We start from the raw sequence: 10,751 nt of genomic DNA on the forward strand, positions 1-10,751 counted from the left end.
AGTGCAGTGGCGTGATCTCGGCTCACTGCTACCTCCACCTCCTCGGTTCCAGTGATTCTCCTGCCTCAGCCTCCTAGTAGCTGGGATTACAGGCACTCACAACCATGTCTAGCTAATTTTCCTATTTTTAGTTAGGGATAGGGTTTCACCATGTTGGCCAGGCTGGTCTCGAACTCCTGACCTCAAATGATCCGCCCACCTTGGCCTCCCAAAGTGTTAAGATTAGAGGCATGAGCCAACACTCCAGGCCCAAATTTCCTTTTAAAGACAGGATTGATGACAATGGCAAATACTATTTGTGAAAACATTCCCAGGTTTCCCATAATCTACTTTTGCTTTCTCTGTTAGAAGAATTGGATGAGGATGGGATTGGCCTACAGCACAGGTGCAAAACAAGTAGCTCCAAAACAAACACAAACTATCCCAGTATTCCTCACGCTCAGTAGAAGTGTGGAATAATGATGTAAGCATAGGTGGTCATGAAAACTCCTGACAACTGTTTATCTGGTAAAAGGAGAGATAGGTAAAATTTCCTCACCTTTTGACTACGCAATTTACACAAGTAGACAGAACATGTTCCATCTACCCCCACCAATAAAAAGTTATTAGTGGTGAATTTGTTGAGCTAGAATGTCACATTGTAGGTTATTTAAAAATAAAAAGTGGGTATCAATAGATTGATTGGCTGCTCATCCATTCATTGATTCTTTTATCACATATGTATTGAGAGTCCACTCTGTCAGGCTTTCTGTTCTAGCTCTGAGGATTCAGCAGTAGAGAGACAGGCAAGGTCATGGCCCTCATGGAGCTTATATCCTTTTAAGGTAGAGAAAAATAGATACATAAGTAGGCAATAATTGAACATATTATGCCAGACTGAGATAAAAGCAGTGAAGGAAATAGGGTGGTATACCAGGAACCGTGTGGGTTGAGAGATGAGGGGTTCTGTTATAAAAAGAACAGTCCCGGCTGGGCACAGTAGCTCACGCCTGTAATCCCAGCACTTTGGGAGGCCGAGGCGGGCGGATCACGAGGTCAGGAGATTGAGACCATTCTGGCTAACATGGTGAAACCCCCATCTCTACTAAAAATACAAAAAGTTAGCCAGGCGTGGTGATGGGCACCTGTGGTCCCAGCTACTCCGGAGGCTGAAGCAGGAGAATGGCGTGAACCCGGGTGGTGGAGCTTGCAGTGAGCTGAGATTGCACCACTGCATTCCAGCCCGGGAGACAGCCAGACTCTGTCACCAAAAAAAAAAAAAAAAAAAAGCAGTCCCACATCATCCAAAGGAACCAGCCAAGCATGAGGAGAAACAACAACCGCAATGGCCGTGAAACGGGAGGAGCTTGGTGTGTTCGAAGAACAAGGCCAGCATGTCTGGAGCAGTGAGGAAGGAGATGACTAAGACAAGTTGGAGAGGTTGGCTGCAGTCAGATCCATCTATTCATCCATCCATCTGCCTATATTTAGCCACTTGTCCATTTATTTATCTACTCCCCCCATCAAAAATCATTTGGGACAACTTATAAAAGTACACAAGATAAAACAGACATGAGAGAAGGGGAGGCCAACTGGAAAAATAAAGTTGGGAGAACATTAACATGTAAACACATGTCATGACACCTGTAGTTACGAAAAGTAGTCTGAAAATTCAGTTCTGAGTTTCCCAGTGGTCAAAACAAAAGAAAAATACCACCAGATATGTGATTCATAGTGTTCATGAGATAAAAATAAACTATTTTCTTAGAAGAAACATTTCACCCCGTCCTGAGAGTTGAGAGCAGCTTCTTTATGGAATCTGTGGTGGTTTTGTATTGTCTCAACTTGGCTAAGTGGAAACACAGTTCCCAGGACCCCCTTCCCGCTGTGGCTCTGGGCAGAATTGGCTGAAAGAGAAAATGGTGGAAGATTGAGAAGGCAGAAGTGAATCAACAGCTATTTTCTGTAAGTTAGCAGAGATAGATGTAGTTGAGGAAGAGACACAGAGATGCCAGTAGGTTCCAACTTATTTTTGCCCTGCTCTCTCTGCATCTAGCTCTTTCTGCCTGAAGACAAGAGCAGCTCCACTTTACCACCAGGTACAGCAGCAACAGCCTTCTATAATGTCTCCATACCAGCCTCTAACATTTAGATGTTCCCAGCTTTCTACAGTGCCCTGTAAGCTCCCACTCTCCCCCTCTGCCAGAGTCACAGGAGGGTCGGTTAGTGACACATCCCTTATCTTTCAACCTCTTGCCTCCCTCAACCGTGTAATGTCCAAGTCCTATAATAGATCCTTCAATCTATGATGCTTATCGTGGTTCTGCTTCCCAATTCAAACCCTGACTGAGACGTGGTCTTATGAGGCGACATTGCATGGTGTGGTGAAAGTCACCCCACAGTATCCCCACGGTAAACATATAGAATAGCTGTGAATTTCTCTTAGAGAGCCCAGGACACGATCAAAACTGGATTGTCTGCCAGACTGAAGAGACCCCAAGGTGAACAGAACAGGATGGAAGCTGCTCTCTGGCCTGCCAGCCTATCACATATTCCTTTAAGACTACCTACCATGCCAGTTCCAAACTCAGCCGCAGGCAGCCATCAGGTACTTATAAAGTAGCTGTCATGACTGGGGAACTGAATTTTAAATTTTAATTAACTTTAAATGTAAAAACTGATAACTTGAGTCTGTTATTGAAAAACCTTTAGGTATGGCTCAGAATAACTTGGGTATATTTTCAACTTGAAATTTTATGAAACCTAAATTGGCCGGGCATGGTGGCTCACGCCTGTAATCCCAGCACTCTGGGCGGCTGAGGCAGGCGAATCACTTGAGGTCGGGAGTTCGAGACCAGCCTGGGCAACGTGGTGAAACCCCATCTCCACCAAAAAATAAAAAAATTAGCTGGGCATGGTGGTGCATGCCTGTAATCTCAGCTACTCAGGAGGCTGAGGCAGGAGAATTGCTTGAACCCGGGAGGCAGAGGTTGCAGTGAGCCAAGCTCATGCCATTGCACTCCAGCCTAGGCGACAGAGTGAGACTCCGTCTCAAAAAAAAAAAAAAAAAAGAAATCTAAATCCATATCAATTATTTCTGTTGAAAAAGTTGAGATGGCCTGTGAGTGTAAAATAAATTCATATTTTGAAGACTTTGTATGAAAAAATATCATAAAATACCTAATTCATAATTTTGTATATAAATATTTTAATTAAATAAAATATATTGGTAAAAATTCAACAGTTTCTTTTTACCTTTTTACAAGAAAACTTACATTATGTATGTGGCTGGCATTGTATTTCTACCAGACAGAGCTACTCTGGAACTCAAGGCACCCTGGGTGAGATGACTTGTTATTTGTACATCTTTCTGTCATCCATAGGGACTGACTCACCTTCTGGAAATACGGCTGGAATTAGTCTGACACTGTAAAGAGGCACTGTAACTATGGGCTATCCAGTTTGGGTCAGACCTTATCTGCGCACCATGGGTAATATTTTCGCTGAACCTAAGACATGAGTGAGAGACAAAAATACAAGCTAAGAGACACATTCACAATGGAGGCAAAGAAGAAAAAAATATATCTATCTCACTTTTTTTTTGCTAGGAAAATTTTTGTTGGGGAATTTAAATCTCCATATTCATTGCTGCTTGAGAGTGATCAGGCCTCTATGGGGACATCTCAAAATTCTGGTATAAAAAGCCCTTCTTTGTTGAAAAGAAAAGGAGACAGAGGACATTTTTATAAATGCTGACGTTAAGTAAGCACAAATTATATGCAAATAGAATTCCTTCGGGTATGTAATATTGAGTCTAGAGTTGAAATAGCTTTGGTAATGTGGCTACATTAATTGGTGCTTGTGAGGGGCAAACTGAGGGATCTTTGAATAAGAACACAGCTGATGTGACTTCTAAAACTTTCTGCATTCATCAACAGACTTTTTTGGTCCATTAGGCCCAGGGCCAGGCAGGGTGGTTGGAGGAGGGGCTTAGGGGAACCACCCTGATCATTGATTGCTCTGATTTTTTTACCATACTTACCTGCGAGCTCTTCTTTTTTTTTTGAGATAGAGTCTTGCTCTGTGGCCCAGGGTGGAGTGCAGTGGCCTGATCTTGGCTCTCTGCAATCTCCACCTCCCGGGTTCACGCGATTCTCCTGCCTCAGCCTCCCAAGTAGCTGGGATTACAGGTGCCCACCACCACGCCCGGCTAATTTTTATATTTTATATTTTTAGTAGAGATGGGGTTTCACCATGTTGGATAGTCTGGTCTCGAACGCATGACCTCATGATCTGCCTGCCTCAGCCTCCCAAAGTGCTGGGATTACAGGCGTGAGCCACTGCACTTGACTTCTCATCTTTCTTCCCAATTATGTGTGCGAGTCTACCTATAAAGGCATTGTGTGTCCCTAAGGAGTTAGGGGGCTGGCAGGGCTGGCTTGGGTAGTGGCTCTTAACTGTAGATAATTTGCAGTTTTGTGTTCTCTGTAAGAGGAGGGAGGGGTACTACGAAGTCTGTGTCTGACCCAAACTGGATGGCCCATAGTTACAGGATAGGAATGAGTGAGGAGGGGTGGGTGGTGGGGGCGGTCTACTCCACTTGGGTTTCTAGCATTGTCACTGGGAGAGCAATCAATGATCAGAAAAGCATCACCCTTGTCTTCTAAGTGAGGAAAAATAAATATAAGCCAAAGGAAAAATTTAGAGAAAAGGAAATTATAACACTTAGGAGTAGTCTAGGTGTTCTCTGATATCATTAATCATTCATTTGGCTTCCTTATGGTTCTTCTCATTTAAAAAAAAGTGTGTAAGTGTGAACAAGGAATTGGCCATCGGGGTTGAAGGAAGAGCCACTTATGATGAATGGTGGCTCCTTGTGGAAAGTGCTTTATGTTACAATTTTAAACTTATTTCACTGAGGATTTCAAGAAAAAATACACCCTTTATCGATGTGCTTCAGCCTCTTTTGCTTCTTTATTCACCTGGCTCCTTGCGGGTAACAGAGGTCACTCTGGGAAATAGATTATTGACTCGTACTAAAATGTTACTAACAGAAATGGTAAGGCTGGGTCAATTCTAGTGAATGCTGGTCACTTGGAAGAGTTTTAACAAACACGAAATTTAAACTATGTGAGTGTAGTTCCCTAGGTGATTAATCAACAATCAGTTTGGCAAAGGAATTGTTTTCTTCAATTCATCGTACTTACCTGCGAGTCGTGACGTCCTTTCCTCTTTCTTCCCAATTATGGGTGTGAGTCTATCTATAAAGGCATGGCGCACCCCTAAGGAGTTGGGGGGCTGGCAGGGCAGGCTTGGGCATTGGCTCTTAAAGGTAGACAATTTGCAGTTTTGTGTTTTCTATGAGAGGAGGAAGGGGAACTATGAAGTCTGGTTCTGTGGCACTGCCCCCTGAATATTAGCTCATTCTGCTGGGAGCGGATTTAAACTGTGCTTACACCTCTTGTAGCCTTGCTTAGGAACTAGCGTGGAGTGGTTTCCAAAATACAGTGTGTGCACTGTGGGCATACAAAAGGAAAATGTTAGAATTTCCTTTTCTATTTTTATCTCATTCCCCTTTATCAATTTTTTTAAGCAAATGTTTTATGCTGTACCTAATCTAGTAGAGTACAGGTTCACAATCCCTTATCCACGATCCTGATGTTTAAAAAGCTCTGAAAATCTGAAGTTATTTCGTAATTCATTTGGCCATTCAGCCTGAACTGACCTGAACTGCAGTGTGGCAATAGTCTTTATTTAATGCAATTGGTAGGAATAATTAGAATAGTCATGCATTTCTTTGTAGAACTCTTAATGTTTTCATTATGTGACGCTGCCCTGGATCCCCACTGGGGTGTTACATAATGTATGCTATTTGCACCCTATTATCTTGCTAAAATTGGAAAAATCTGAAGCATATTTCGTTCTAAGCATTTTGGGTAATCATTGTGGACATGTAGTTGAATATAACTTATAGATGAAAAAATAGGCATATGTTATGGGTGCAAGCTCAAGAGTTTTTTGTTTGTTTGTTTGTTTTTTTTTTTTTTTACTAACACGGCGTGTGAATCTTGGAGCCCACTGCACCAGACCACGGTGACTTTGACGTTAACCTCATCAGGACCCAGGCCTCCTAACTCATCCAGCAGGCCAGGCCAGGCAGTGACTCTTACTGAGTGCCCTTTGCTTACCCACCTTGGTTAAAGACAGGTGGGAGAAGGACAGATGTGCTGTGCAAAGCAAAGACAAAAAGAATAAAAGGTTCTATGTATCTTCATTGGAAGAGTCTCATGGCCTAGAGCCTGACAAGACATTTCTTAGGATGGGGAACTCATGGCTGAATTCTAGAAATTAAGATCTATTTTCTACCCATGCAAAATATTGTGATATTTTTGGACAATTAATGGAAGCAATTGTTTGTATTTTGAATGAGAGGGAGAAAGAGAGAGAGAGAACAAGAATATAGATTTGTAAATTATGAATTGAGTAGAAATTTCCAGTTTCTTAACTCATGATGTAATGATGAAATCATAGTAACAAGAGGAATTGAATGATTTAAAGCAATGTGAACAATTGGTACAGTATCTCAAAAATGTTTTTGTTGTTTTCTTTTCTTTCTTTTTTTTTTTTTTTTTGAGATGGAGTCTCACTCTGTTGCCCAGGCTGGAGTGCAGTGGCGTGATCTTGGTTCAGGGTTCATGACATTCTCCTGCCTCAGCCTCCTGAGTAGCTGGGACTACAGGCGCCCACCACCACTCCCAGCTAATATTTTTTATTTTTTATTTTTTTTAGTAGAGATGGGGTTTCACTGTGTTAGCCAGGATGGTCTCGATCTCCTGACCCTGTGATCCACTTTCCTTGGCCTCCCAAAGTGCTGGGATTACAGGCGTGAGCCACAGCGCCCGGTCTCAAAAGTGTTTTTAAGGAGACTTCCTCAGCTTTTTCATAAGTCATCACAATGTTTATTTTATATTCAGTGCCTAACAAAAGAAACTTGGTGCAATTCTGAAGGATTTTGCCTACAAACTTTTGCATTTGCCTTTGTGGCCAGGATGCAAAATCCTTTCTGCTAAGGGGCTTGGACATTTGTCATGGTATTTATTCCATAGTAGCAGAATGCCTGGTGTAGTATTTGCTCCTGGAGTTTTTTGGTTGACTCTGGGGACACCGAGTGTCACTCTGACTCCAGTAAGTAATGCCAATGGCACGGGTAGATGGATCTGACAGGCCTGAGGACTAACAGCATCTCAGCTGCCTTTCTCCAATGAAGGCTATACATCAGCACTTGGAATCTGCTGGAGCCGAAGAGGGTGACAAGGGAATAACATCCCTTTCTCTTCCATCGACAGGGGTAATAACTCCTCACTCCCTAGGGACAGATTGTAAAAGCCAATAGCCAGGAGCTGTGAAGCAGGGAGGGTAGACGAACTGAAAATTAAAGAGGGAGTGGAAATTTTGCGTAAGGCTTTAGTGAGATGGAATAAACCATCAAACGTCAATCTTTTAATTGCCTTGTTGTTGACACAGGGGTTTGCAAATGTTCGTTTTGATTGCTTATTTTAAGTCGATTGTTAAAAGTCATGTATATTACATAAATGTGGGTTTATGCTTTATTGTGTATGTTTTACTAGTGAATGTTATAATATCCTGATATTTAATATCTAAATTTCTTCAAGTCATTGTTTACAAGTCCTTATTGACAATATATTTTAAAATATCTTTCTAAAGTAAGGTGCATCAAATGCATTAGGCTGCTTAGTTATTTAATCTGATGTCTTTATTTCCTCTTGCATACCTGTGTATTACAGCTGAACATGAGGGTATTCGGTGTACGCATATTACATACAGTATTTCCTGAAGGTTAATAAGAATTTCTATTTTCAAGTAACCATCACAATGACTTAAGTGCCCTGTGGACATCAGTCTTCTGGTGGCAACCAATAGCAAACAGATAGTTCTTAAGGTCTGTAGTGCTAAGGAGAGTTTCACATTCATGGCACCACACGAATAAGTGAGTTTCGGGACCCAAATGTTGCTTTGAATTAAATGTGGTGCAAAGAAAAATTTGACTTTTTAGAATATCGTACTGTTTGGAAACAGATGCCTTTCGATGCCGCCTGCTTTACAAGAAACACACTTATTTAGTTTTTAAACTAGGACTGGTGTTTAGTTAAATCTCCTGCGGACTCAGTTCACTGAAGGTGACAGAAGTACTCACTCGAATTCAATGAGAAGTCGACGCGACTGTAAATTTTTCAGGCAGCGACAGGAGATCCTGTTATAGGAGTCAGAACGGGGATCAGGGCAGAGCCTGTTGATGATTGAGGAAAAGAGAAGTAAATTCATTCTGCTTCAGGCACTTTGTCAAGTGCCAGTAGCTTACCATTGAGAGCTAGTCACCCGTTCTAGTCTTACAGCCCTAGAGGTCACTCATTTGATATAAATCATAGCACCGCATAGGCGCGGCAACCTATTGCCACTCGGGATGAAATAAAAAAGAGGAATGCTGCTTTCGGAATGGAAATGACTACGAATATCCCACCACATGTTGCTGTTTAATGCAATATGTGGTTAGATATTGATCTCCCAAATCAAGTCATTAAAATGTGCAGTTTTTGTTTATTGGAATGAAGCAATTAAATGGTTCAGTTATGCCAGACCTTACCTTTTCTGATGAAAACTATTGATTTCTTGCCACAGCTTTATAAGCGACAATGTTTTTGATTACTCTTGACAAACCTCCTTGGAGTGTTAATTAAAATCGTACCAGATGAGCAGGTGTGGGAGATCATTAGATCGCCCGGATCACACATCTCCACTTCATATTCTGCAGCCTTGCATAATGAATAGGGCACAAGAGGGGAAAAACAATATCTTCATCAGCAGAATTAGCATCTTCACTTTTTAAAAAACTAGGTGACATTACATTTTATAGTACAGATGCTGTTGAATCATTGGCTCATTCCTACCACTACATTTGATCAAAATTTGCTTTTTATGTTTTGCTTTAATTTTTTGAGTATCTAATGAGCTGCTGTTGTTGGTTCTGAGGTAGAAAATATTTAAACACTTATTTACACAGAAAATTGAGGAATCAAATAAAGCTCTTTCACTGCTTATGCAGATGAAGTCATGAATATTAATGTGGTTCATTTAACACTTAAAAAAATCCCCTCAGTAAGATAGCCTCGATGTGATTTTTAAAAATCTTTTACTACTTATTTTTGGGACCTGTATAAAATATGATTATTTAGAAATACGCTCTCTTGAAGACTGCAGTCTGTTGATTTATAATAGAACTTTTTTTGTGGCTATTAAAAGATTGTTACATTTGAAAAATCAAAAATACTTAAATGATAATTTATAAAATCAGAAGCAAATGATATTCAGTTTTTGAGAAACGAAAAATCTTTACATTGCTGCCATTTATTATGGAAGATGATTTAATTATTACTTCATTAATATGGGCATTGAAATGGACTTTTTTTCGTTTTTGTATAATGCAAAGAATTTAGATAATTGGAATTAGATTTAAAATCCTCTGTGAACTGGTGTCTATAGATAGAAAGACAGCTTGTATTTCTCAGATTCATAGGACCTGAAGAGAACTTTAAGAGGTCATCTAATCCAATCCCCTGCTGCCAAAGTAGCTGTTTAAAAATGCACTATTTTTCATTAGTCTGGAATTTTAAAAAAGGATTAATGAATTTATAAATGCATTATTTACAATGTTCTGATCATGTATGTCTAATTGGAGCTGTTAGATTTTGAAATAATAAGTTGTATGTGTGTGTTTTAAAATATTGACTTCTTCTAGTAGAATGATTTATGGTTTACAAAGTGTTTTTCCATTTATATTCTTTCATTTGATTAATAACCAAGTTTTACATCTCAGGAAATGTCTTATAATTTGTTAAATGAAACTCTGGCTCAGTTTACCCAACTGACTTAGAAATATTTATATAATCAAATTATTTGATGTTACATTGTTGTTTCATAGCTGCTATTATGGATAGCTTCTAGAAAGCATAAACAAACCCTAAATTGTTATTTCTGTCTTATAGGTGAAGGTTATTTATGTTTTGTAGGTGAAATATAAAGTTCAGATAGAGCTTCAATCCAATTTTCTAGTACTAAAATCTCATTTACTATTTCTAACAAGTCCCACAAATACTAATTGTGCTCTACCAACCACTTAAGCAAAATATTACAAATAATATACATATAACTTTGTAGAATCTCAGAATTCTAATCTTAGAAACTATATGTGCTTTGTATTTCTGCATAACAAGCCACCACAAAACATAGTAGTCTATGAGAAAGAAATTATTTAGTTTGCTCATGAATCTTCAGCTTGGAGCTCATCTCTGCCCCACATGGCATGGGTGAGTCAGCTGACTTGGGGCTACAGAATCCGTTTTCTAGATGGCTCACTCTGACGGTTGGTGAGTTGGTGCTGAATGTCATCTAGGAACCAAGCCAGAGCTGGGGCCAGGGACTTTCCATGTGGGCCTATCTGTGAGGCAGCTTGCGTCTCCTCCCAGCCTGATGGCTGGATTCCAACAGAACAAAGCAAAAGTACATGGCATTTAAAGACATCTAGCCTTAGAAGGTGCATAGCATCATTCTCACTATATTGTTCGTTGAGGTCATCGTAAATGTCTTCTCAGGTTCAAAGAAAGGGGGCACAGACCCCAGCACTTGCAGAGAGGAGCACCAAGGTCAGAAGAGCTTCTGGAATGGGAGATGTTATGGCCGTCTTTTGAAGACACAAT

The sequence above is a fragment of the Pongo abelii genome, chromosome 1, assembly GCF_028885655.2.
Source record: "Pongo abelii isolate AG06213 chromosome 1, NHGRI_mPonAbe1-v2.0_pri, whole genome shotgun sequence".
NCBI classification, from domain to species: Eukaryota; Metazoa; Chordata; class Mammalia; order Primates; family Hominidae; genus Pongo; species Pongo abelii.